At 44.5% G+C, this 26,240-nt stretch overlaps 1 protein-coding gene across 8 annotated transcripts in view; it reads right to left on the bottom strand.

The window, feature by feature from the left end:
- Positions 1 to 10,640, bottom strand: part of GGACT (gamma-glutamylamine cyclotransferase) — a 57,904-nt gene extending 47,264 nt beyond the window's left edge. For 2 of the 8 annotated variants that reach the window (XR_007720668.1, XR_007720667.1), the window contains exons 1-2: positions 8,524 to 10,459; positions 5,691 to 5,862 (exon numbers count right to left, since the gene is read on the bottom strand). The gene's annotated coding sequence lies outside the window, so the exon portion shown is untranslated. Of the gene's footprint in view, positions 1 to 5,690; positions 5,863 to 8,523; positions 10,460 to 10,565 lie in introns of those variants that run through there. The other 6 variants (XR_007720664.1, XR_007720663.1, XR_007720665.1 and 3 more) reach the window with 6 other exon arrangements.
- Positions 10,641 to 26,240: the final 15,600 nt, after the last annotated feature.

The raw sequence follows: 26,240 nt of genomic DNA on the forward strand, positions 1-26,240 counted from the left end.
TAAGGAGATCCTGGCATCTGCGCGTCCACAGGGAAATGTCCGAACACCAAGTGCACTCCTCTTTTCCTCCCACAGTAGCGGCCACCTTCACCTCTACAGCTCTAATCCCAAACACTGCCAATGGAGAGCGCCTCCCTGGACACAAGTTTGTTGAAGATGTCTGTGTTATAGATATTCTGCCAGTACTGTTTTTATTCTACATAATGAAAACATCCACTTATGCCACCACTACACTGAAGCCCGAGAGACCAGAATGTGTCGCATTTGTGTAAGGTATCTGCCAGATAGCCCAGATGGAAAGTGACAGAGAGGCTGGAGAAACCCAGTGAGAGGCAGGTAACTGAGCTTCTGGCAAGCTCCCAGTCAGTACATTCAGTTATATCCCAGCTGATCTTAAGCCCCGGAACCCTGGTACTGCTGGCTTACCTGTGAGTCTACTTGACTTCTATTGTAAAAGATCTTGCTGTTCACAATTCCTCCTAAAATTACCATGTTAACCATGACTTAGACTTCGTAAATGTTCCCCGCAATGCCGTCAAACCATTCTTTGTTCATTTATGAGATATACTAATCTCCTAAGTTTTTATTAGGCTTTTATAATCTGGATCTAACTTTGCAGAACACCAAATCAAGGGAGGAAGAGTAATTCAAAGCAGGCAGTTATGATGATTTTCAATAATGGCTCAAAGAACACTTTTCAAACCTCATTTAATGCTGGTAAGTTAATAAAACCATCATGAGATGTAAAAATATTAATTTTCATTAAACTTACCTCTTCATACTCCCAAGTACAGATGACAACAGCAGGAAGAGGTAATTAACACTCAAAAGCTTGAAAAGTAAATGTGGTCGTTTGAAAAATGGACAAGAACACAGCTTAATATGAGGAGTATTCCCGCATATACTCTTCCTTACTCTAATTTACTCTGGCCTGACTCAGAACATGAGTTCTGTAAAAACACTCTCGACTAACTGGAAGTGAGTTCTTTCTTACTGGGTCCCCACTATGTGGAAGGCATGATGGCGGACTCCGAATGAGGAAGGCATGTTTCTTACCCAATCAGAGCTCACAGCCCAGCAGTGTTTAGGCTAGTATCCAAAAACAATTATGCAAGACAAAATAACATGAAATTCAAATAAAAGAGCAGTTGCAGCAAAACCACCCCCAGGGTGTGGAGGCAGGAGTGCCGGCAGCTGTCGGGAGGGGAGGGCCTAGGAGTTGTGGGGCTCAGCAGCTCAGTCTCTCCGACTTTCTCCTGCGTGTCTTGCCCCTCTCATCCTTCCGCAAGGTGAACTATAGGATCCAGAATTTCTCTTCCCCAATGCAGGTGACAGGAACCAGAACCCCTTTCCCCAAAGCTAGCCATAAAACCTAAAAATACTACTCTAGCCTTCCCCACGCCTTTCCGTGTAACAGCTGGCCATAAAGACCTTGGACAAGAGGATCCTGCGCCATTCCTGGAAGGAAGAAATGCTACAACAGAGAGGCCAAGAAGAACCTGGAGACAGGCCTTGCTGGGCTTCCCCACTCGGTCTATTTCCATCGGCTCACACCCTTTTTTCCAATTGGATTTCCACATGACGGTCTGTGCTTCTTCAAATCTAAGCAAAATCTGGAGAGTTCACCCTGGGTCTCTGGTCTTCATTCTGAAAGCTCCTGTGTCATGTAAAACTATGACTGAACATGTGTTTTGCTTTTCTATTGTTAATGTTTGGCATAGGGGTGTCAGCCATGACCCTTATGATGGGGTAGAGAGCGATCACCCCCTTTCTGCCCCTACAGAGTGAATCAAAGAAGGTTCTGAGCACCGTTCTGCTGATGGAATTCACGCACGGAACCTATGTCTCCTGTCAGCCCAAAGCCCCCTCCCTTCAGCGCTGAGGAAGGAGGGGCCTGCTGGGTCTCGACCTGATGGCACTGCCTCGGTGTATAAGAGCAGCAGAAACACACCTCGGGGATTGGCACCTGGTCTTACTCTGCCAAAAACGCCTTGGGATCTGCTCTGATCCTGCGATGGCTGCAGCATCACAAAGTGAGACTGACAGAACAAAGGTCTCCCGCAAACATCTCCATGCCCTAATCCCTGGAACCTTTGACTACGGCACCTCACACGGCAAAGGGACTTTGCACATGCGATTAATTAGGGAAGCTGAGATGAGATCATCCTGGGCAGCCTACATGGGCCCCGAATCCCATGGCAGATATCCTTATGAGGGACAGGAGAGAAGACAGACACCGAGGAGGGGCCATGTGAAGACAGAGCAGAACCGGGAGCTGTGCGGCCACTTGCCGGGGAACACCTGGAATCACCAGAAGCTGAAAAATGTAGGGAGGGACTTTCCATACAGCCTTTGGAGGGAGGGCAGCCTTGACAGCACCTGGAATTCTGGTTTTGGATTCTGTGAGCCGAGAATACATTTTTGTTGTCTTAAGCTTCCCAGTCTGTGGTAATTTGCTATGGAAGCCCTAGCAAATGAACACAGTTACTAAGGAACTCTGCTGTGTCAAGTCAGGATAGCAAAGCCTGCCTTGGCTCAGGCGGAGTAAAATAGCCAAGTGATGGAAGAACTGCCAGGGGGAAGCCATGGAATCTGCACCCTGTAGATCTGACTGGTAAGATGTTCTCAAGGTAGCAGGATCTCATTCAGCCTGCCCAAAGAAACTGTTTCACCTGTTGGCCCAGTCCACAGTTAGAAGACTAAAGGCAAAAGGAACTGTATATATTAATAAAAACCAGGCTCTCATTGGTTCAGTGGTTCCCATAGGGCGAGATGGCAATTCCAATGCTGTCATACACACGTATGTACTGAAAAGTAGGCAAATGAGCCACAGGCGATGGGAGCCAGGTTTCTCACTGTTGGAGTGGGAGGTGAGAGACAGCAGGGAAAAGGCGAGAGTGATCCATGGGGTAAAGGATTAGGGCTGGAGACACCAGTGTGGACTCACAGAAACAGCTGGTTCCATACAGAAGTATTTACTGATACGTGTATACACACAGGTCAGTACACACAGACATTTCCTTGCTCCATCAGCTGAGAGGACCTAAAAGCAATGCCACCACAGTCTAAATAAGCACACCAGCATCCAGCTTGTGGTTTCCAACAACATCTCCAACAGAGGGGACCAGGGTTCCCTAGAGAAATGGCTGAACCTAAGACTGGAGCAGGAAATACACAAGAAGAATCTAGGGCATCTAGCAATATCGGAAAGCAAGGAAGTGCTCAAAAATAAACAAACCCACCAGCCCAGAATGATGGGGCAAGTCAAAGGGACACAAGAGACGACAGAACAAGCTACCAATGACCAAAGCAGGAACAACTGGAGAACAAAATAAGGAGTACTGGATTAGAACCTAAAGTATAAAATAAGTGTCTGTGAGTCCATAATGATATAAATGACTGAGTAAATAAATGCAAGAAAACAGATAAACCTCCTACACGGAAGAATTCCAAATAACATATGTAGACACTTTCCCCTTAAGGAGATGAAGTCTAAATAATCTTCCCTCCAGAAGTGCAGGCTGCTCACTATGACTTCCTTTCAGAGCACAGTATGAAGGGAGGGGGAAAGTGTGACTTTACAGTGGAGAAACCTGCCAATCACTATTTCAGTCAGGTAAGCAAGGTCAACAGCAAAAGAGAGAAGTCTTGTAGACGGTATGTAGGCTTGATACGATGTAACAAAAATGACACTTTACCTCCGTGGTCTTCCTCCCAATCCCCACACCCCTGTGGCACTGACTCCGTGGGGTGAGGGCTAAAGCAAATCATCAATTACACTGGGTTGCTGTGAACTGAGATTTCTGGAGTGGAAGAAAGGGGTATGGATATAAGTTCTATGACATTAAGCAAAAATGCTGCAGTCCAGAAACAGACTTGGATGTTACCAGTAGGCACTCATGAAATATTTTATCTTGAACAATGGTTTTCCCTGTCTGTTGAAATGGCTTAAAAACAACTGCCAATCCAACAGTAATGAGCACCCTGTTAGGTCCAGATTATGGTCTTTAAGTATCATTTTTCACTTTAAAACAGCTAACTAGGGCTCCTTGGAGAAACAGCTGATTCCAGATTTGAGGGAATAAATCTGACCATAACTTCCTCTTACTGTTGGGAGGAACTTCAAAACATATGATGACCTACTGAATCCTCTCTGCCTGGCTCCCTCTCCAGTCCCATCTCCTCCCTGCCAAGGACTCAGTCACATTCACTTTCTTTTGTCTCCTCAAATCTGTGGTTGGCAGAATAATGGCCACCCAAAGGTGTTCACATCCTAATCCCTGGAACCTATGAATATGTTACCTCCTATGCCAAAAGGGACTTCACAGATGTAAGGACCTTGAAATGCAGAGATTAATCTGGATTATCCAAGTGGGCCCAATCTAATCAAATGAGGAATCCTTAAAACTGGAAAACCTGTCCTGGATCAGATCAGACAGATGTGATGACAAAAGCAGGGTCAGAAAAGGGCAATGTTGTTAGCTTGGAATATGAGGAAAGGGCCAATAAGCCAAGGAATGCAGGTGGCCTCTAGCAGCTGCAAAAAGCAAGAAAACAGATTCTCCCTAGAGCCTCCAGACAGCTGTTATTATACACATCTTTTTAATTAAAAAGTCCAAAATCACCCAGCTAGTAAGTGGCAATGGGAGGACGAGAAGCCAGGCGGTCTGACACAGAAGTTGGTGCCCTTAACCATGATGCTAATATTTGTCTCCCACATAACAGAAATTTCAATACCTTTTTCATTTATTAACATGATACCCTCCAGTGTTCAGAACAGCTTAATAAATAGCTGCTGAATATGAATGAATGGGACAAAGATACAATTTCCCCCTGCTATTCTTGGTAAAAAAATAGAAATAAAAATAAAATTAAAAAAAACTCTGTTATGGAAAGTAAAATATGTACAAAACTAGGGTAATGATAGAAGGAGCTCTCAAATACTCATTGCCCAACTTCAACACTTAGCAACATAGGACCAGTCTTAATGCCAACATTAGTTTGGTATTATATTGTCTGGAAATACTCCCCCTTCAATAGTCTTTTTCAGAATCACATGTTCCCAGCTCTCATTACATTTTCATTTATCTGTGTCAACATGAATTTTAAAAAGAAACCTTAAAATGGGCAGGTCTTTCTAAGCAAAACACAAAACAAAGACACTGTAAAGGGGAGATCAATATTTTAACTACATAAAATTAAAATTTTTTGCAAAGCCTAGAGATTGTATTACACAAAGTATAAAAAAAATAGGGTGGAAATAGTTATAGTATATATGACAAAAGATTCGTATTCTCAATATATAATTCTTATAAGTCAAAAGACCACACACCCCAAAGAAAAATAGATGCAGAAATGAACATACAGTTTCTCTACTATTCTTCCCTTCCCTCCTCCTTTAATTTTTTGAGACAGGGTCTCACTCTGTTGCCCAGGCTGGAGCACAGTGGCATAATCAGTGTAATCACAGCTCACTGCAGCCTCAGTCTCCTGGGATCAAACAATCCTCCCGCCTCAGCCTCCTAAACTGCTGGAATTACAGTATGAGCCACCATACCTGGCCCCCCACCACTATTCTTAAATGACAAAGAGACAAGGGCTTCCAACTGACACTATTTGTCAGCATACTTCTTGTGGTGCTCTAGAACTTGAGCAATGAACACTCTAGAACAGAGAGTAAGAGTTCTCACCTGTAAGCTTGTTTCTTCAAGGAAGTGTTGCCTTAGAATCCAGATCCACAGTAAGCCTGAGAGTCTTAAAAACTTGTGACTTCAGAGTCCTTCCACATGACTCAAGACAAAGTAAATCTACCTCATAGGGTGACCAGAAAGTCCACGGGGACCAAATATCCAGTTTTCGGTCCTGTTGGGAGGTAAGAGAAGAGGAAGTCAACTGAAGAAAATTAAACATTTAAGCAATAAGGGGCTTAAAAACAAACATAACTGACCTAACTCCCATTAGAAGGCAATCTGAGACCCTGGGCATATGCCCAAGGAAGGAATATATTTTTGTTGAGTGCAAAAATGTAGTTCACATGCTTGAGGGGCCAAAGAATGCCTTGAATACAGGCACCTTCCAGTGACCTAGAGAAAGGGTTCAAAGTTCTCAAGACCTCCTTGACAAAATGTGGCACACATATGTAATGGAGTACTATTCAGCCATTAAAAAGGAGATCCTGTCATTTGCAACAATATGGTGAAGCTGGAGGTCATTATGTGAAGTGAAATAACCCAGGTAGGCACATAAAGACAAACTTTGCATGTTCTTACTCATTTGTGGGAGCCAAAAATTAAAACAATTGAATTCACTGAGATAGAGATCAGAATGATGGTTACTAGAGGCTAGGAAGGGTAGTGGGGGGTTGGGGGAAAGTAGAGATGGTTAATGGGTACAGAAACATAGAAAGCAGGAATAAGATCTAGTATTTGATAGCACAATAGGGTGACTATAGTCAGTAATAATGTAATTGTACATTTAAAAATAACTAAAAGAGTATCATTAGATTGTAACACAAAAGATAAATGCTTGAAGTGATGGATACCACATTTACCCTGATTATTTATGTGATTATTACACATTGTATCTCATATACCCTGTAATGAGCGTTATTACACATTGTATCTCATATACACCTACTACTAGGTACCCACAAAAATTAATCAAGAAAGAACTCTGAGAAATAACAGCTCTATATACTCTCCCACAAGTAAGAAAAGTAAAAAGAAAAAGAGAAAAAATGTATTCTCAGCCATCAGGCAAAGCCGATTTTAGTAATGCTGAGCTCCTATTTTGGTAATGTTGAGCTTCTTTGATGAGGGTTTCCAAGTCTTTAAAGTCAGATAAATTTAGATTTTAAAAAAGTCAAACCACTTCTGAAGTAGACTTGCCAAAAATGGCGAGCATGAACCTAATTAAGCCTCTAACTCTAACTTCTAGTTTACAGGAAATATAGGGGATAGAGAAGTAAGCCAAACCATACTCCACCAAAAGCAGCCCAACAGATCCAGAACGTGAGGCACTCTACAGGCAATCAACCAAGCAACATCAACAGTCATTGGCATTAAAGAAACCCGCCAAGGCTGCTCTAGACCTGGGATGACAAACCACAGCCTGCGGGTCAGTCCAGCCTGTGGGTGGATTTTAAAACACAAAGGTTTTGGAAATTAAGTATTATTGGAACACAGCCACGCTTATCCATTTACTATCATCCCTGGCTACTTCTGCATGACAATAGCAGAGCTCAGCAGTTACCGCAGAGACCATAGGGCCTGCAAAGCCTGAAAGAGCTGGTATCTGGCCCTTCACAGAGAAATTTGCCACCCCTGCCCTAGACTGAAAGAGACAACAGCTGGGCATGGTAGCTTACATCTGTAATCGCAGCACTTTGGGAGGCCGAGGCAGGTGGATCACTTGAGTTCAGGAGTTCGAGACCAGCCTGGCCAACATGGTGAAACCCCGTCTCTACTAAAAATACAAAAAAAGTAGCTGGGCGTGGTGGCATACACCTGTAATCCCAGCTACTTGGGAGGCTGATGCAGGACAATCGCTTGAACCCAGAAGGCAGAGGTTGCAGTGAGCCAAGATTGTGCCACTGCACTCCAGCCTGGGTGACAAGAGTCAATGAGACTCCACTGGGGGTGAGGGGAACAACCAACCAGCCTGGGCAATACCTATCTCTACGAAAAAAAAAAAAAAAATTAGCTGGGTGTTGTGGCACATGCCTGTAATCCCAACTACTCAGGAGGCTGAGGTGGGAGGATGGCTTGAATCCAGGAGTTTGAGGTTACAGTGAGCCATGATCTCAACAGAGCTGGATCCTGTCTCAAAAAATAAAAAGATAACAGATAGTCAACAAATTCTTGTCTGGATTTGGATTCAAACAAACCAACAGTAAAAATAAGTTAATTTTTGAGGTGATCAGGTAAATTTGATCATGGGCTAGGTTTTAGAAAATATTAAGGAATTATTGTCAATTTCATCAGGAGGTGATAATTGTATTATGGTTACACAAGCAAATGCCCTTTCTCTGGACAAGCATGCTGAACAATTTAGGGGTGAAATGTTATGTTGTCTGGAATAAATTGCTTTAAACTGCTTCAGCCACAACCAAAAAAAGAAAAAAAAAGATGAAGTGGATATGGCCAAACGAGACTTGTGAAGTCCATTTGATGGATATGTGGAAATTCATTCTACTACTTTGCTGTGCTTTCATGTTTGCTTAAAATTTTCCCAATAAACAAGCAAAAAAAAAAAAAAAAAAATCAGAACCTTGATTGAAAAGTAGAGGTTATCACCAGAGAGCCTTGCTTTCCAGGCACCCCCACCCCCACCCCACCCCTCTTCACGCGCAGTCCAGGCTCAGCACGCCAGCTGTTTGCCTTTCTCGGAACACACTCATTTTCAGCTTCTTATTTTTGCTCATGGTGTCGGCCACCCTTTCCACTCTTCTGCCTATAAAAATCCACTCTCTGCTTAAGGTCTGTCCAACTGTGACCTTCTTCTGGCCCTCCAGTGAGCACTCACCTCTCAGCTCCAACAGCACACTGCCTCTGGTTTCATTCTTCTCTACGTTCTAGCTATTTACCAGGTCTGTTACCTCATGATGCCATACAATCCCAGAGACTTCCAACAGCTGAGTTTTTTCTGTAAATCCATTTGAGGGGGTATCAAGACGCCTTTTACGGAGCAACTCCGCAGTCCAGGGGCAGCTCCTCACAGCCTAAACACGGCTACCTTATCCTGAGCAGTTTTACTGACAATAGAGCTTCGACTGAAGAATGAATTCCTCTTCAGCAGGACACTGAGCACTAATGTTTAATTGAAGCCTCTTAAAATTCCTAATAGATTTTGCCTAGATGGAGGATGTTCTAAAGAGGGCTGCGAATATTTCGTGTTTTTGTCTTCTTATTGTCACCCTTCCTTGGGTCCTGTCCCTCTTCAAGCACGCCTGCACTACACCTCCACACCAGTCTGCCGGTGCCCTAATCCCTGGTAAGGGCCCTGGCTACAGGTGGGTACAAAGCCTCCCAATGACTTCAAGAATGGACACAGATTGGAAATCTTACTAGTAAAGAGAAAAATGAATAGATCATTTTAAAATCCCTCTTCAGTTCTACTTACGGCTACCCACTATCCAGAGAACCACAAACCACCACCCTCTCCTGACTAGTAGTAGGTAGGTCCTGGTTAGTAAAGTCAACTAGCCCAAAGTATTTCCATACAAAAATCCACCAATTCGAAATTAATTTAACTTTGCAAACTCAGCTTTTACAGTACAAATCTCTGCGAGAGCACAGTGGTTTGCTTACGGAGGAAAGTCTGGCTTCTCCTGGGAATAGTTGCAGGCAAACAAGGCATTTTGGGAAAATACGGGCAAACTGCAGGTGCTCCGCATCTGAGCATTTCGATAAACTGAATGAGGCCAGGGAAAAGTCGTCTTCATTTACAGGTAAATGTACATAAGGACACGTACGTGTGTGAAGACCTACACTTTATATAGGTCACCTGTAGTTTTTCATTAATCATTTTTCCTGGGACATTTAGCAAAATAAATCACATGCTTTTAAAAAAGGCCACAAATTCCGGGTGCGGTGGCTCACGCCTGTAATCCCAACACTTTGGGAGGCCAAGGCGGGCGGATCACGAGGACAGGAGTTGGAGACCAGCCTGGCCAACATGGTGAAACCCCGTCTCTACTAAAAACACAAAAATAGCTGGGCGTGGTTGCAGGCGCCTGTAATCCCAGCTACTTGGGAGGCTGAGGCAGGAGAATCGCTTGAACCCGGGAGGCAGAGGCTGCAGTGAGCCGAGAGCGCGCCACTGCACTCCTGCCTGGGCGACAGGGCAAGACTCCATCCCAAACAACAACAAAAAAGGCCAGAAATCTAGTACATTTTCTTATCACTTCAATATGAATCAACTAAGCGTGGAGTTAAGAAGCTGTGTTCCAAAAACACTTAAGTCGGCTTTTGAGCCTATGGCGTTCTCCTTGGCCCACGGAGTAAAATAGCAATGATAACCATAATTAATAATCAAGTTAATAAATTTCTTCAAAATTTCAGAATTTTCACTAACGGCTCCAAAGAAACCTTAGATCAGAAATTCACAAGTGCCAGGAGACGTTTTTAGATTTCTTTTGCTGCTTCCAGTCTCCTTACAAACGGGAAATCTTTAAGAACAATTTCTGAGAAGCGTTAGCCTGGTTCAGCCGAGGTCCTCTGAAAGCCAGCGTGTGGGCGGCCACGTTTCCTTTACAAGGAAGCAGCGTCCGTGCGTGAGGCGGTTCCTGGCTTTGGCCGCCCTCCGCCCGTTCTGGCAATCGCGCCCATGGCCCCCGCGCGAGGCAATGGAGGACGCATTTCGGGGTCCACCGTCCTCTCCCTCCGGCTGGCCTCGCCGGCGGCGCCCCAGGCTTCCTCCCTCACCCCCGGGGACGCCGGGTGCTGCGGCCTCGGCCCAGACGCCGCGCAGGGAGCGGCGCCCCGAGTTCCCGCGGGGCTCAGGACACCTCGCGCGGGGGGCGGAGCGGACGCTTCCCCGACCCCCTACCGCGCTCAGCGCCTCACCTGCCGGCAGCCGGGGCGTCGGGGAGGGCCGGACCGGGGCGGAAATGCAGGGCCGGGCCCGCGCCTCTGCTCCCAGGCCGCCCCCGGCGGCGCCCCCTGCAGGCGGGACGCGAGGCCCGCCCGCCCCTGCTGGGCCCTCGCACACACCTGGCCGCACGCACAACTGACCGCCTAAGTGCCAGACCCACCCACGCCGATGCCCGCCGGAGACGCCCCGCCGCAGACACAGCGCAACCAGCTTCACACACCTGGGGACACCCCACAGAAGTCACATCCACCCTAACACACCTGAGCACTCAGGCTCAAGCCCCGATTGCATGGTGGACCCAGACACCTGGGCCACACCCCACAAAACACAGACTCACGACTCCACAAGCTTGAGGACACAGCACCTCTGATGGACGCACACTCACACACAAATGAACCCAAAGCTCAGACACACCTGGGGATGCAAACCATGTGTGTATCTATCACATCACACATTACCAAGGGCCCCCAGCTGAGCATGCACACAGCCCTGATACCGAGTCCAGACCGTCATCTAGTCACACTGCCCACTTATTTACCAATACTCTTTTAAAATGAAACTGTGGTTGAAGGAGACAATGGAAGAATGACATCACCTCTTCCCTAGCTCCAGGATTAATTTAAGCCCCAGAAATTACAGGACTGAGAACCAAAATCAGAAGAGAAAATTTTCCCTAGAGACATTGGGTTGAAGCAATGCCATTTGGGGGCCAGGTGGTAGGAATGGTACAGATATGGAGAGAGTGACACTTCTGTCTCTCCGAAAGCCACAAATCTGTGTTTATCAGATTAGCAATAATCCCCCTTAATCATTTCCTGCCCTTTCTACTTTCTCATGGACGTGGACTGATTGAAACCTTTATATAAATTGGTTTTTATCCAAACATTTCCAACAATGAGATGTGATCGCATTTTGAACAGATGTACAATTCCAAAAGAAATCTAAACCATCAGGTACATAAGTAGTTGGTTTTCACAGAGTTTTTTCTTGTCTTGGACACTTCATGATTAAATTGAAATGTATTTTAAAAAAACTTGTCTAGCTCATATTAATATTTTTAAAGGGAGCAGTAATAACTTTTTGAAGCGAAAGAATGATTCCACTTTCATTTCTTTTTTGAGGGAGGAAAATCATGTCAGCAAAGGAAAGTAAGGCAAATAGATTAATTCTTCTGAAAAAGGAAAATTAAAGATGACAGGATGAATTTTTTGTTTGTTTTGAGATGGGTGCTCACTCTGTCACCTAGGTTGGAGTACAGTAGCATGTGCTGGCTCATTGCAACCTCTGCTTCCCAGGCTCGAGTGATCCTCCTGCCTTAGCCTCCTGAGTAGCTGGGACCACAGGCATGCACCACCACGCCCGGCTAATTTCTTGTATTTTTGGTAGAGACAGGATTTCACCACGTCACCCAGGCTGGTCTTGAACTCCTGAGCTCAGGCAATCCCAAAGCGATGGGATTACACATATGAGCCACAGCACCTGGTCAAGACAAATGTTAAGTTGCATCTATCACCAGGTAAGGCTGGGAAAGCCCGATTTAACATAGAATAGGCTCTGTGGGATGAAGCCTTCAGATTAACTTCTTGGAAAACAACTCACAGTTTGAAGAGCAGTTTTTGAAATGTGGTCCCAGTCCAGCAGCATTGGCAGCATCTGGGTATTTAGAAATGCACAATCTCCAGCCACACCGGAGGTGTCCTGACTCTGGGGGTGAGGCCCAGAGATGTACATTTTAATGAGTGATGCCAGTTCAAGTTTGAGAACCATCGTCTTTTGAGGATGTACCTCAGTGCTTCTCAAACTTTAATGTGCATGTGAATCAACCCAGGATCTTGTTGAAAAGTGTAGATTCTGGTTCAGCTAGCCAGGAGTAGGGTCTGAGATTCTGCAGGTGGACAGAGGGTGCTAAGTAAGGATTTTCTTGTGTATGGACACACTCAGGGTGCTGTCACTGTGAAGACAGCTCCACAGCAAAGCAAGGGTCTCATAGAGATAAAACTCACGAAGTGTTTCAAGGAAACAGACTGGTCAGTCTAGGCAGGTCCCGGGCTTGTCACATTTAGGGGTGGTCACTCAGGATCCCTTGGCAAGCCAACTGCTCTGGTGGCTTTTAGGAAGTGGGTTGACTCACCAAATCTGTTTGGTTGCGTCCAAATGGTACTATTGAGTGATTCACTGCAAAGGGTTCAGCTCTGTTCATTCTGGCCCCTTTACTCTGCCTTTTTACAAACTCCCACATCCTCTAGGCTTCGGGTCATGCAGTCAGCAAATCACTATGCACCTGTGTTAGTCTGTTCTTGCATTGCTATAAAGAACTACCTGAGACTTGGTAATTTATAAAGAAAAGAGGTTTAATTGACTCACAGTTCCACAGGCTGTACAGGAAGCATGACTGGGGAAGCCTCAGGAAACTTATGACATGGCAGAAGGTGAAAAGGAAAGAGTCACATCTTAAATTCTTAAATGGCCACAGACGGAGAGAGAGTAAAGGAGGAGGTGCCACACAGTTTTAAACAGCCAGATCCTGTGAGAACTCACTCACTATCACGAGAACAGCCAGGGGGAAATCCGTCCCCATGATTCAATCACCTCCCACCAGGCCCCTCCTCCAACACCAGGGATTACAATTCGGCATGAGATTTGGGTGGGGTCATAGACCCAAATCATATCAGCACCTGTTCAAAGCTCAGCAAACGTTTTCTTTATCAACTCCAAGGATTTAAACCAGCAAATTGTCTTTAACCAGAATTAACCAGTTTGGCATTTGTACTGCCTAAATCAGAGCAGGTAATTGCTGATCTCTGTTTTCTAGACCTGGGTGTAATGTCTAATTTACATTCCTATTTAAATACATTGCCACTTAATATTATGTAAATGAGGTCAACCTCCTCTGGGTGTTACCTCTCCTGCATGTCTCCAGCATTGCAAGTACCACTCAATAGAGGGGAAGATATTCCCTGCGTCTCTTGAAACTCTAGTTATAATGTGAAATAAACAACCAAAAGGAGGTGCTATATAAGAAGCTTGAAGTCCAACTGAATAACACCGTAAAATCTGCTGAAGTATTACCAAATTATTCCAGTAAACCATTCAATAATCATCTTTGGGCCTAAATAGCCTGCAGACTAAATCCAACCTGGTTGTCTGCGGCCTTCAAATAATGAGTTTTACATTTTTAAATACTTAATTTTAATTTTAAATTACATTTTAAACACTTTACATTTTGGAAACAAAAGAATCATAATAGTTCATGAGATTTAAGTTTCAGGGTCTGTATATAAAATTTGGTTTGTTGACACTGTCTGTGACTGCTTTCACAGGACAGCGGCAGCACTGAGTAACTGCCGCTGAGACCATATGGCCTGTAAAGCCTAAAATACTTAACTTCTTCCCTTTTACAGAAAGTTTGCCCACCCTGCAAACTGTGTTTCTTGCTCTTGCGTCTGTTTCTTTTTTTTTTTTTTTTTGAGACGGAGTCTCACGCTGTTGCCCAGGCTGGAGTGCAGTGGCGCGATCTCGGCTCACTGCAAGCTCCGCCTCCTGGGTTCACGCCATTCTCCTGCCTCAGCCTCCTGAGTAGCTAGGACTACAGGCGCCCGCCACCGCGCCCTGCTAATTTTTTGTATTTTTAGTAGAGACGGGGTTTCACTGTGGTCTCGATCTCCTGACCTTGTGATCCGCCCGCCTCGGCCTCCCAAAGTGCTGGGATTACAGGCTTGAGCCACCGCGCCCGGCCTCTTGCGTCTGTTTCAACACCTTCCTCTCCTTTCTGTAACTGTCTCCCTACTGAACCCAGTTTCACGAGCACAGACCTTAATGCTTTGTGTGTATGTTTCAAGGACCTCATGCCATGAGGTTTACTTTCTGATCATTTCCCTTTGCAAATCAGTATGAACTTAATAAGAAGACTTTCAAGTTTCAACATAGGATTATTAGGCTAATTCAGAAAATGTGTGTGCAAAAGACAGCAAATAGTGTATATTTTGCAAACCATTGGATTCCTTACTTCCACTTCTAAACGTGGCTCTAAAAAGTTGTTAAATTTGAAAACAGCAGGATTATTCTTCCTGTGTGATTATTTTACTTGTTACAACAGGTCTCACTGCCGAACAATTTAAACCCATGACAAATTAACGAGCAGAGAAAACCAACCTCACGAAGCTAAGTTCACTCACATTAAATTCAATCCCAGTATTTCTAGAATTAATGTTTTAAAGATGATGCGGGTTGCTGTCAGGTTTTTGTGAATAAGACATTGACCTTTTCTCCACAAAAGATACGCAGTATCTTTTTTAAAAAGTATATGAAATTTTCCAAGAAATTGAAGTTGAGATGGTTTATGCTATTCTTGCCATCTTCTGTAATTTCAGGAACAAGCAAAGACCGGAACAAAGCACTATGAGATTATTTCCTCAGCTTTGTTGAATAAATCCCTCATCATGAATAGGAGAATAACTAAGAATTCTCAGAAGTAATCTGACCAGCCAAGTATACTATCCACCATGCTCAAAGCTAATGACATTGAAAGAGCTGTAGGCAGGCCACAGCCATCTCTAACCCTATCACCTTGCTGCCAATCAAGTCATTGGGCCCTGCTATCCAAACAGTAACTTTTAAAAGGAAATAATGCTAATCTGGTGTCTAGAAATGTAAACATTACACAATGAAATGTAGCTTGGTTCCCTTTGAGTGGTCAATGTAGGGAATGAATGCATATTGAGTGGGCCTCATATGCCAGGCACTTCATGATGCTTCTTGTGTCATCCTTTGAAGAATAGTATGAACCAGATATTATTATCCCCATTCTATCTGTGAAATGGCTCTGAGAGGTAAAATAACTCACTCAAAGGTACACTGCCAGTAAATGAGAGTGCAACGGCTTGAACTCACACGCAGCTGAGCCAAAAACCCATGCTCTTAACATGAGGTTTAAATGGGGAAGCTGGGTAATATACCTTGAAATGTATATTATCAGGACTCATCATTTATGTTTGAACCTCTTTGTTAAAATTATTAGTTCCAGTAAATAATCCTATGTATGTAGTTCTTTCAATGAAGCTCTTTCACACACATGATCCATTTGATCCTTATTCTTGCATGAAATAGTAAAGACCAGGGAGAATTTCTTCTGCTTTGATAGGCACGTGGCCTGTCTGAGCCCAGTCAAAGACCACCAGGTGCAAAACTGTAGTCGGATGAAGTCAGATTTATTGGCTCGTTGCAAGGAGAGAAGACTGAGGCCAGAGGAATCCTGGGATGCCTCAGCAAAGGTAAAGTTTGAAGACTTAGGAGAGGGGTGGCGTGTAGGTGAAATTTAAAGGAAAGAGTATTTTGACAGGTTCAAGGCAGACAGGGCTGTGAGTACAGGTCAGCATCAGGTCTGGGGGTCTATGTCCTTGGAGACTACAGAGTTAATATAGATGCAGACCGGCACACCCAGAAACCCTTTAAGGGAAGCTCTGCACCCAGGTTGGAAATAGAGGCTGCTTGTTTGTTTCAAGGAGACTTGTATCCCCCAGACAAGTTCAGATGCTTCACTCCTGATGATTTCAAACAGCAAAGCTTCTGAGAGCCAATGCTTTTCCAGAAGGAGGCCTCTCAGTAAGAAAGCAGCAAGCACCCAAAGACGGGGGTTGTTTGACCTGATATGACATCAGTGTGTCCTTGGAGGACATGCTTCCTGCTCCCTCAGCTGCCGTCTTTATCTGTACTATCTCAGCCTGATGGATGGCAGGGGGCAGAAGTTTACTTTTTCAGTCTGAGATACTTTTTTAACTTATCAGGCCATATCAGGACTAGAAACCTTCAAAATATTTATTTCCATGCAGGTGTTGGCATTTCAAACATTACGACATTTTACAACAGATTTTGATGAGGATTTGCATAAGCATGCAAAGCAACTCACCTTTCTAACTTCTTCCAGTGGACTTCTCTATAAGAGTTGTTTTTTAAAAAAAAGGGTTAAGCATCTAAATATTTTTGAAGGCTCCTGGGTTAGTCCATTCTTATTTCATAGAGGAGAAATTAACCAAAGCAAGGACAACTACCGATAGTGACAGGAGGCAGCCAAATGCCTAGGCAGATAGGGCAGGTCCCCAGTGAAACCCCACCTTCAAGCCAAAAACAGCCTGAAAACTGAAAGACTGGATTGCTGGTCCCAGATGAAGTCTGCAACCCAGAGTGAGAACTTCTGTTCCTGTTTGCCCACCCTGTCCCAATTGATTCTTTCTGAATTATGTCTTTTAACCAACCAAATGTTGCCTTTTCCAATACTACCTACAGCCTGCCCCTTCTCCATACTGAGCCCATAAAAAGCCCCAGACTCAGCCATATTAGGGGAACTTTCCCACCTTTGGGTAGGGGGACCACCCCGGTGTCCCCACTCCATGAAAGTTGTTTCATCATTCAATAACACTGCCTTGCTCACGCTTTGATTGTCAGTGCATCCTCATTCTTCTTGGGTGTAAGACAAGAACTGGGGAACCAGTGCGTAAGCCTGACTGGGCCCTGGCAGGCTGAGTGGGCAGGCTGCCTCCTGCAGCAGGTAGTGTGATTGAGTGAGGCCTGGGTGGGATGTTGCATCTTGCAGAATGACTGAGAAGAAAATCCTGTGTCACTACCATTATTTTAATCAGAAGCAACTGAGGCATGGAGCACTTAACAGATTCATCCCAGGTTCCAGGTAACTAACGGAAGGATTGGAGTTGTTTGTATCTAATTGGTTTGCTGGAACTTAAAAATAAAAGATACATGCCAGTGAAGTTAACCCTAGCACAGCTCTCACACACCTGTTCCTATGCTTTTTCTACCCTGTCACCTTGTTTGCAAGGTCTGCAGTTTCCTAGGCCAGTACTGTGAAAGTTATCATCTGTATGCTTTGTCAGAAAATTATAGAAATGAGCAGTTTTGATATTCTTCAAGACAAATCTCAAGTCTAGCCATCATAATTAATGCTATCAAAATTTAACTGCTGAGACATAATTGTTTTAAAAAGGTGGATAAAAGTATAATTTAAATCAAGAGAGAGAACATTTTCTCAAACACTTATCACAAGTGGGAAGAAGAAAACTTTATTGGTCTTTGGGAAGTGCTACATATTTAAAAATAAATGATTAGAAATGTAGGACACTCAGGCAGTTTTGATAAACAATGTGACTGATTAAAAGTACTTGAACTAGTCAGAAAATAAGTGATTGCCCAGGTGTGGTGATTCAGGCCTATAATCCCAGTACTTTGGGAGGCTGAAGCAGGAGTTCAAGACCAGCCTGGACAACATAGGGAGAACTTGTCTCTACTAAAAAAAAAAAAAATTAGCCCAGCATGGGGGCACATGCCTGTGGTCCCAGCTACTCAGGAGGCTGAGACAAGAAGAATGCTTGAGCCCAGGAGGTTGAGGCTGCAGTGGGCTGAGATCGCACTACCGCACTCCAGCCTGAGTGACAGAACGAGATCTTGTCTACCCCACCCCACCAAAAAAAAAAAATCAATGTATAAATCTGAAATTATTTCTGGGTCATTTAATTATAGGATAGAAACAAGAAAAGTGAAGGGTTTTTCCCTCCTTCCGTTATTTATCAAATATTTTGATATACCAAGCTCTGGTCCAGGACTTTCTATGTCTTTTCTCATGTAAACCTCTCAATAATTCTATGAAAAAGGTAGTTATATTCCCCATTTCACAGACAAGGAAGCCAAGGTGCTGAAAATTCAGTGACTTGCTCTATTAGTTCCCTAGGGCTGTCATGACAAGGCCTCACAGACTGGGTGGTTTCAAATGACAGAAATGCATTCTCTTGCAGTTCTGGAGGCTGGACATCTGAGATCAAGGTATTGGCAGGGGCCGCGCTACCCTAGAAGCCTCTAAGGGAGAATTCTTCCTTGTCTCTTACAGTTTTGGGTGGCCCCTGGTATTCCTTGGCTTGTAGAAGCATCACTCTAATCTCTGCCTCTGGTGTCATCAACCCAGAATGTGGTAGGATATGAGTCAGGATGGACTTTGGCTTTGAAAAGCTATACCCTGTTTTAAAGAGACTGCTTAGGGAGGGAGGCTCACTAATCCAAAAGATAGGCACTTGCGTGGAAATGTGTGACACTAAAGGTGGAAGCCAACAGGAAGAGGATGAAGAGAGAAATGGAGATCTGTGATGTTATTGCAGGAGGTCAGTACTGCCTGCATGGTTGAGTGGGGGAAATGAGTGATGTATCTCAAAATACAAATCCCCAGCCGGGCGCAGTGGCTCACGCCTGGAATCCTAGCACTTTGGGAGGCCAAGGCGGGTGGATCACGAGGTCAGGAGATCGAGACCATCCTGGTTAACGCGGTGAAACCCGGTCTCTACTAAAAATACAAAAAAAGTAGCCGGGCGCGGTGGCGGGCGCCTGTGGTCCCAGCTACTTGGGAGGCTGAGGCAGGAGAATGGTGTGAATCCGGGAGGCAGAGCTTGCAGTGAGCCGAGATTGCGCCACAGCACTCCAGAATGGGCAACAGAGCGAGACTCTGTCTCAAAAAAAAAAAAAAAAAAAAAAAAGAATACAAATCCCCAAATTGGCACCAATGCAACATAAAGTGCCTAGAGGGATGGTCCAGTGATGTCAACACCTGCTGGGTGTCGTCTTTGGCAGTTCCTCTGTTAAGACTCTGGCTTGCCATGCTGGTGTTTTAATTCCCCCAGAATAATCTAGAAGAGGAAGGTAGATGCTATGTAGGTCTATGGGGGAAATTGGGTTTCTGAGATGCCATCACAAAATTTCCCATTCCATGTGCTCTTTTTACAATGTGATGTGAACATGCCTCCCATGGAGAAGTGAGGTCTGTGTTCCCTCCCCTGGAATCTGAATGGACCTGTGATGATGGCAGGAGATACTTTGTGACTGCCAAAGCTAGGTCAGAAAAGGTGACATAGCTTCTGTTTGACTCTCTTGGAACTCAGCCACCATGCTGTGAGGAAGCCTAAGCAGCCACATGGAGAGGCCACGTGTTGGCATTCCGGGTCTTAGCCCCAGATGAGCTGACAGCCAGTAGCACAAACTGCCAGACATGAATGACCAAGACCACAGATGATTCCAGACCCCAGTTTTTGTGCCACCCCAGCTCACATGGCATGGAGCAAGAGAGGAGCTATTGGGGATGAATCCAGCCCAACTTGCAGACACATGAGTGTATTAATCAGGATAACAATGGTTGACCAAATATCTGGGCACCCCATGACCTACCTACTCAAGTTGACATATAAAATGAACCATCACAGGCCAGGTGAGGTGGCTCATACCTGTACTCCCAGCACTTTGGGAGGCCGAGGTGGGTGAATCACCTGAGGTCAGGAGTTCAAGACCAGCCTGGCCAACGTGGCAAAACCCCACCTGTACTAAAAATACAAAAATTAGCCAGGCATGGTGGCATGCTTCTGTTATTCCAGCTACTTGGGAGACTGAGGCAGGAGAATCACTTGAACCTGGGAGGCAGAAGTTGCAGTGAGCCGAGATTGTGCCACTGCATTCTAGCCTGAGCCAAAAAGTGAGACTCTATCTGAAAAAACAAAACAAAACAAAACCATCACAGTAAGGAAATTAAACTGTCATTTTAGGCCACTAAGTTTTGGAGTAATAACAACTGGAATAAACTCTTTTTTTTTTCTTTTTTTTTTTTAGACGGAGTCTCACTCTGTGGTCCAGGCTAGAATGGAGTGGCACAGTCTCAGCTCACTGCAACCTCTGCCTCCCGGGTTCAAGTGATTCTTCTGCCTCAGCCTCCCAAGTAGCTGGGATTACAGGCTTGAGCCACCATGACTGGCTACTTTTTTTTTTTTTTTTTTTTTTTTTTGAGACAGAGTCTCGCTCTGTCCCCCAGGCTGGAGTGCAGTGGTGCGATCTTGACTCACTGTAAGTTCTCCCGGGTTCACGCCATTCTCCTGCCTCACAGCCTCCTGAGTAGCTGGGACTACAGGCGCTTGCCACTGCGCCCGGCTAATTTTTTGTATTTTTAGTAGAGACGGGGTTTCACTATGTTGGCCAGGCTGATCTCAAACTCCTGACCTCAGGTGATCCACTTGCCTCAGCCTCCCAAAGTGCTGGGATTACAGGTGTGAGCCACTGCACAAACTATTTCTAATCCACAACTGGAAGTGTGTTGGTAAAGTGAAAATAACAGCAACTGTGGGAGAAAGTGGCTGTACAGCCAATTTCTGAAAGCCAAAGCAGAAATGGCTGTGCGGGTGCAATTAGACTTGAATCAAAAGCTTCAGGAAGGCATGTTTCCAGAAGCTAAGTAAATATCTCAAGAGGATAGGTAGGCACTCAGCTCTCAAAAATGCAATTTCGATTGTGATTCAAGGGAGGGAAAAGACGGGCAGGCACCTAAAGTAATAAAATCAGGAAGTTTGCCATTAAACAAAGATATTTAAAAGATTTACCCAAAAGACAAAAATATGACTTGCCCCAGGACAATATGAAAGGGACCATTTGCAAGAATGGTGTCAGGAAAAATAAGCAGAGATCCATCCGTTCTTCCTTTTTTCTTCCCTCCTTTCCCTTCCTTTTTCTTTTAGTTATTGCAAATCCCAGATCTATCATTTTACCTTTACAGATTTAGTATGTATTTCTATCTTAAAAAATACACATATTCTATGTAATAATAGCATTATCATGACAAATTTAATATTTATGGTCTCAGAAATGTCATTTTGCAGTTTTTGTTTTGTTTTGTTTTTCTTAACATTAGGAATCAAAAAAGGCAAATTTTGGTTAGATTCAGGTGGAACTGCCTTTTTTGTTTTTTTTTTTGGCAAGGATACTTCCTGGGAGGCACAATGTACTTTATGCAGCACCACAGTGGGAAACACGTATCTGGGTGTCCCACTCTTAATGATTGTGAAATTGGTCAGTGGGGCCAGGCACAGTGGCTCCTGCCTGTAATCCCAGCACTTTGGGAGGCCGAGGTGGTCAGATCACTTGAGGTCAGGAGTTCGAGATCAGCCTGGCCAACATGGTGAAACCCTGTCTCTACTAAAAATACAAAAATTAGCTGGGGATGGTGGTGCGTGCCTGTAATCCCAGCTATTTAGGAGGCTGAGGCAGGAGAATCGCTTGAACCCAGGAGGCAGAGGTTGCAGTGAGCAGAGATTGCGTCATTGCACTCCAGCCTGGGAGACAGAGCAAGGTCCGTCTCAAAAGAAAAAAGAAGAAATTGGTCAGTGGGTTCAGCTGGTGACAGCCTGGTCCTTCCAGCGCGGTTTCCCATCAACCTTTCATCTAATGATTTTATTTATTGCTGATCTCTGCTTGAATCAATTGGTTCACTGGGGACGAGAAAAAAAAAGGATGATTTCCTAATTCCCATTTTTTCAACATGTATTAGCTATAATTAGTCTGCAAGGAAGAGTCTCCCTCATCAGCTATGGCTATTTGCTAATCACATGATCACGATAGGCCTGCAGAATCCAGTTTTCCAAAGGGCATCAGACTGGTCCACTTGGGAAAGGTTTAGGGACAAGATGAGAAATATAGACCTTGTAGGAGTCCAAGAATGAAAACATTAGATTGCAATAATTAGGTGCAATAAATATTCTTTTTAAAAACACAAATTAGATTGCGAGGTAGGTACCGTATACCCAGCTCCTACTATACTCCAGATCAGTGCTAACCATTGGAAATATCAAATGAGCTCCAAAGCAAGCCATAGATATAATTTTAAATTTGGTAGCCACGTTAAAATGTTAAAAAAAGGGGAAAATAATTTTATGTTTTATTTAACCCAATATATCTAAATATATCAACATGTAATCAGTATAAATATTACTGAGATCTCACATTAATCTTTCATGCCAGGTCTTCAAAATCCAGCATGTATTTTACATTTATAGCACATCTTGATGTGGACTGGCCATGTTTGTAGTGGTCACTAGCCATATGTGGTGAGTGGCTACCTTACTGTACAGGACAGCTGTAGACACTTTATTATATTAACTTGAACTTTCACAACAACCTTGCAAATTAAACATTACCTGCTTTTTTTTTTTAATTTTTTTTTTTTTTTTTTTTGAGACAGAGTCTTCCTCTGTCACCCAGGCTGGAGTGCAATGGCGCGATCTCGGCCCACCGCAACCTCCGCCTCCTGGGTTCAAGCAATTCTCCTGTCTCAACCTCTTGAGTAACTGGAACTACAGGTGCATGCCACCAGGCCCAGCTAATTTTTGTATTTTTACCATATTGGTCAGGCTGGTCTGGAACTTCTGACCTCAGGTGATCTACCCACTTTGGCCTCACAAAGTGCTGGGATTACAGGCATGAGCTACTGCACTGGCCTTTTTTTTTTTTTTTTTTTTTTTTAATATGAAGAAGTTGAGAGTTGGAGAGGTGGAACTTCTTGTAATATGACCACTGAATGCTGCAACTGGGGCTTAGCCAACTGTATGAATGTGCAGAGGTGCCTACTTCTGTTCCCATCTGGACCTCTTAATATACAGGAGCCTTATTTCCTCTTTTGTAGGGCCAAACTCCACCTGATTTGGGGCCCTATCTCATTTCTTCTCAAGAACCTTCTCTCTCCAGTTTAAGGCCAGCTTCTCCCTCAGTGGCTTCTGTGCCGAATTTTATTTAGCACCTCTCATTCCCCCACCACCCACCTCCGGCCCGTGACTAGTTGATTGACTCCTTATCATTACTCTTAACTGTCCACATTTCTCCAGCTCCTCTGCCACTTGGCTGCACAGAGCCACCTTCATTTCGACGCTGACACCTGGGATGGTCTCTTGGCTTCTCTGCTCATGTCCTCTTAGCCTCTCTCCAATTCCCTTCCCACCAGCAGCCAAGTGACCTTGTCAAAACCTCACTAACTTGGATCATGTCACTGACCTGCTTTGGATTCTCCCCCAGTTTAAAGTAAGCACCACGTGGTCTGTGAACCCTGTATGAGCCGGCTCATCACCAAGGCCAGCCTTCTCAAGCACCCTCCCCGACCTCCTCGGACTTCAGCTTTCCCACAGCACGGCCTGTGCAGATGCTGTTGCTTCTGTGTGGTCCAGGTTTTCTCAACCTTGGGACTACTGATGTTTTAGGCCAGGTGATTTTTGTGGGGGGTTGTCCTGTGCATATTCCATGTACAGCAGAAGCTTCTCTCTCCCTCATCACTTTCCAATCAGTTTTAACAATCAAAAATATCCCCAGGCCTTGCTGAATGCCTCCCTGCCCCAAAGGGCAAGAAATTCCCTGGTTGAGAACAGCCAGCCTGGAGTGACCTTCCCCTTCTCTGCCTATCAATCTCCATTCAGAAGCCACCTTCCCAGGGCGCCCTTTCCTGACTCTCCAGGTTAGAGCAGGCCTCCCTCCTCAGCTACTATTCATGCGACTCTTTGATCATTGTTTTCTCACTGGACTGTCCACTGGTGTCCTCTTCCACCCACTTTAGTATTTAGACAGCCTAAGAAAGTATCTGGTACATAGCACTTAGTATGTGTTGAGTGAATGGGGAATAAAGGTATCTAAGGCCAGATCTGTGTGCTCCCAACCGACCCCCTCTTTCAAAAGTCCAGCCTATCACTTACGGAGGGTCTACTGGGCTCTCTAAGTTATGGCTATGAGAGATCTTCTTATCCCCACTGTACAGATCGGAAACTGGGGCCTGAGCAATGCTCAATGCCTTACCTGTGATACCGCAGGGGGAGACACCAAGGTCCAAGTCTGGGTTTTCTCACCCCAAAGTCCAGGCAGGTTGGGTGTGAATATGGACATAGACGTCCAGTGTTTTGGTGGAGGCCTCAGTCTTCTGTTCCGATATTTTGTCAGTAATTTGAAATAAAATGTGAAGAATGGCCGGGCACAGTGGCTCATGCCTGTAATCCCAGCACGTTGTGAGACCAGGGCAGGCGGGTCACTTGAGCCCAGGAATGCAAGACCAGCCTGGGCAACGTGGCAAAACCCTGTCTCTACAAAAAATATAAAAATTATCCAGGCATGGTGGTACACGCCTGTAGTCCCAGCTACTCAGGAGGCTGAGGTGGGAGAATCACTTGAACCCGGGAGGCAGAGGCTGCAGTGAGCCAAGATCGCACCACTGCACTCCAGCCTGGGTGACAGAGTGAGACCCTGTTTCAAAAAAAAAAAAAAAGAGAGAGAGAGAAAGAACATCTGTAAGCAATGTGACAGACAGGATGAGACCCTCAAGGGGCCCTGTCAAGGCCTGTAGGCTATGCCTGACAGGATGAACTTGGGAGAGAAACAAATGTAAGCCTGCGTTTAAATTTTTAAAAATCCAAACAAGAACAGGGAAGAAGTGCTGCATTTTCACATGTGCTACATATGTTAAACCACCCAACAAACCAACACCCAGCTCCAAGCCTCTTTGCAGGTTTGCTGATGTTTGCTATCGAGGAAGAGAAGGATAATGAAGTTTCTCAAACTTCTGACTTCCCCATGTTTGTTTTGACACCTGCCTCCCAACTGTCATTAGTGATAAAAACATTGAAAGAGTAAAAGACTCCAAGTAAGAGAAGAACTGCGAGGCGGCCTTCCACTTCAGTCTCATTGGAAAGGAAAGCCAAGAAACAAAGAGGGTGGCTGCCTTAAGATGGAAAAAGAAAAGGGAGCCAGTGTGGTATGCTTCCAAAATCTGCACAGATCAAAGACTTCCTGAAATATCAATCAAATCAATCACTGTGTTCTCTGGAAAGAAAACAGCTATGATGGAAATGCTGGAAGCTGAAGCAGTGAAAGCTAAGGGAATTTGTAGGTAGGCAGGGGTCCAGGTTTGCATAACTTGATTTGGCACTAGTTTTAGAATCGGTAGGAAAAAAAAGAGGATCCTGAAGGGGCTTTTGTAAGAAACATCATTTTTTGATTACTCTCAATAGACAAGTACTGTTTCAAAAAAAGAAGTTTGCTTTAAAAAAAATCAACAAAGCATATAGTGCATCTATCGTAGGACAAGTGAAGCACTATAGGAACATAAATAAGAGGAAGATGGTCTTCACCACTGAAGAGAGCTATAAATTATTACTGTTGTTTTGGGACCATTTAAGAAATATTTGAAGGCCAGTTGTGGTGGCTCACGCCTGTAATCCCAGCACTTTGGGAAGACGAGGTGGATGGATCACTTGAGGTCATGAGTTCCAGACCAGCCTGGCCAATGTGGTGAAACCCCATGTCTACTAAAAATACAAAAATTAGCCAGGCGTGTTGGTGCACGCCTGTAATCCCAGCTACTCAGGAAGCTGAGGCAGGAGAATCGCTTGAACCTGGGAGGCGGAGGCTGCAGTGAGCTGAGATGGTGCCACTGCACTCCAGCCTGGGAGACAGAGTAAGACTCCATCTCAAAAAAAAAAAAAAAAAAGAAAAAAAAAAAGAAATATTTTACACACAGCACTTTATTTCTTGATCTATTTCAACCACCAGAAGTTACAATTATTGACTTAAACACTACACAGATCTGCCCCCAAAAAGTGAGTCCAGAGAATCAAATTCCTCTCAGTGTGGATCTATTCATCTGTTCTCTGAACTTGGAAAACACTGTAGTGCAATTCTATGAAATGGTCCCCACGTCAAATAGAAGCCACATAAAAGATGATATGGTCACTTTGATTTCATTTTAAGGTAAAGGAGGATATAAAGTTCACTACTTGAAAATCATCGATTAAGAAAGCAATTTGACATTTTCA

This window comes from Macaca thibetana, chromosome 17, assembly GCF_024542745.1.
Source record: "Macaca thibetana thibetana isolate TM-01 chromosome 17, ASM2454274v1, whole genome shotgun sequence".
NCBI classification, from domain to species: domain Eukaryota; kingdom Metazoa; phylum Chordata; class Mammalia; order Primates; family Cercopithecidae; genus Macaca; species Macaca thibetana.